Source organism: Dipteris shenzhenensis, chromosome 28 (assembly GCF_047967505.1).
Source record: "Dipteris shenzhenensis isolate YYH24624 ecotype China chromosome 28, Dip_SZ_1.0, whole genome shotgun sequence".
Lineage (NCBI taxonomy): Eukaryota > Viridiplantae > Streptophyta > Polypodiopsida > Gleicheniales > Dipteridaceae > Dipteris > Dipteris shenzhenensis.
The window spans coordinates 48,001,966-48,004,859 of record NC_141623.1 but is presented as its reverse complement, the minus strand read 5'-3'; positions in this window follow the sequence as shown (position 1 = coordinate 48,004,859).

The window sequence follows — 2,894 nt, the reverse complement described above, 5'->3', positions numbered from 1 at the left end:
CGGTTGGGTAGGTGGGGCAGACCTGGTCAGTGTCTGCAAACATCCAGTCGGGTGTTTGCAGACTGGGTAGGCCACTTTTTGAAGGGCCTCCATCTGGCAAGGTCTGCAACCAAATAACATACTTGAGAAGTTATATCCCAAGCATAAATCCAGATTATCTAGACCATAAATCTCCATGTGTAGTCCTGTGTTAGCCCCCTCTAATTCACAGCCTTCATCCGACTCTGATTCCGCAGGTCCTGTTGAAGAATCCCCCTCTGTGTCAGCAACATCAACCAAGCACCCAGGTGGCTCTAGGCACTCATCACTGTCCATCACCTTCACAAAAGTTTATGACTCCTCTTCTGACAATGTCTCAATGTCAGACATCCTGACCATAATACCGGGGTTTGCATACCTAATCTCAGCAATACCAGGAGATGCCACCAAGAAAAGCTCTTCCTTGACCACCACATTAGCTGAGTTTGACTCCTCTGACTCTAAGTTGGGCCCCTTCTTATTCAGATCAGCCTTCTTCTTCCTGCAGTCCTTTGCAAAATGCCCTGGCTCATCACAATAGAAGTATTTCTTTTCTTTCTTTCTATTCTTCTTGTTTTCTTCATCTAAAGAGTCCATTCCGTTGTCAGATTTGTCCTTCTTGGGCTTGCCTTTGCTAGGCTTACCCTTACCCTTGCCTTTGCTCCTGTCTTTAGTTGTTAGGGCTTCATCATATGTTGCATCATATTTTTTTCCATGAGCTTCTTGCTGCAGCAGCAATGGAACCAGCTCCTCGAACGTCACTAGCGTTGCCCTCTGCCCTGCAATCATTGTAGTCACAAAACTACTAGAGCTCTGGGGGAGCATTCCCAGCAACAACCTTGCCATCCTGGTCAAGCTTGTCCTTTGACCAACTGCCGCCAACTGATCCCGCACCACCTTCATCTTGGTGATGTGATCCTAAACTGAATCCCCTTCATCCATGCTCATGCCATACAGCTTCGTATAGCTTCGTCTGGAGGTCCAAACTCCTCGCTTCGTTGTTGAGCTTGTACATGTCCCTCGGAATGGTCCATGTCTCCAAGGAAGAATTTGCCTGTGAGGGAAAGAGGGGAGTGGAACGATAGGAGACAGAGACACACGGAGTGTGGGTGTGTAAAAAAATGCCTTGAGCCACACCACAAACTCAAAGGTTTTATTAGGATTAGGTATTCACCCTATGACTGTCTTAAGACAGTCATAGGGGTCGTAACATTTTAAAGGGTGGCAATGTGCCTTTACCCCAACAACCTCCCACCTAAAGGCCAATGTGCCTAAAGGGGAGAAAAGAATAAAAATTACAGCAATATACAGTCACTGTATACAAGACCATAAAATAAGAATGGTCTCAACCTAATCCCATGATGCGGCGACAATGTGCAAACCGCTCTGTAGGCAAGCTCTTAGTGAGCAAATCTGCAGGATTATCATCAGTATGCACCTTCACAAGCTCAAGCCGCTTGTCTTCCAGTACCTCCCTGATGAAATGGTATTTCACATCTATGTGCTTGGTCTTCTGATGAAAGACCGGATTCTTTGCCAACATGATAGCACTCTGACTATCACAATGCAAAACTGGCATATCTCCTGTAATGCCCAAATCTCCCACCAGCCGAGTAAGCCATATTGCTTCCTTGCAAGCCTCAGTGGCTGCAATATATTCAGCTTCAGTGGTTGACAGTGCAATGCATTTCTGCAACCGAGACACCCATGATATAGGACCTCCTGCAAATGTGAAAATATAACCGGTAGTAGACTTCCGGTTATCTGCATTTCCTGCATAGTCTGAATCTATAAAACCATGCACCAATGCATCCTGCCTACCATAGCATATGCACAAGTCTTTGGTACCCTTGAGGTACCTCAAGACGCCTTTCACTGCTTCCCAGTGCTGCTTGCCTGGATTTGCCATATACCTGCTGATGACTCCCACCGCAAAAGCAATATCAGGACGAGTGGCAACCATGGCATACATCAAAGAACCAACTGCAGATGCATACGGAACCTTGGCCATCTCAGCCTTATCATCATCTGATCTGGGGCTGTCCTTACGGCTGAGTTTTAAATGTGGAGGCAACGGGGTACTAATAGACGTCCCCCCCTCCATTTTAAACCTCTGCAGTACTTTGCCAATGTACTCTTCCTATGACAGAAACAAAAGTCCCTTAGACCTGTCACGAGTAATCCGCATACCCAGTATGTGATTTGCATCACCCAAGTCTTTCATGTCAAAAGACTTATGTAGTTGCTTCCTCAAAGCAATAATCTCCTGCTGAGATTTGCTGGCAATCAGCATGTCATCCACATATAGAATGAGTAGCATCAAACTGCCATCCTTTGCCCGTTTGGTGTACAAGCAGTGGGTCTCACACCTATGATACCCTTGGGACTGCATGAAGGCATCAAACTTCTTGTACCATTCTCTTGGCGCCTGCTTGAGTCCATACAAGCTCCTCTTGAGCTTACACACAAGCTGCTCTTTCCCTTTAACAGCATATCCCTTGTGGTAGGGAGAGTGTGAGAGCACACACACACACACACTCAGAATAAGCAGATAGAAGTGTGGGGATAAAAGGTATGTGTGTACCTCCCCTAGCACACAATGAATCTTTTATATGAAAAGATAAGGTTACAACACTAAGTACGGTGTACTTAGTGTACTTAACAAATAAAGTACTAAGTGTACTTAACTGTACTTGGGTGGCCATAGAGCCTTTACCCCAACAACCTCCCACTTAAAGGCAATATGCCCTCAAGTAAAAATAAATGAGGCTCAACCTATACCCATCAACTGTCGGCAATGTGCAAACCGCTCTGCAGGCAAGCCTTTTGTCAACAGATCTGCTGGATTATCATCTGTGTGAATCTTGACAAGCTGA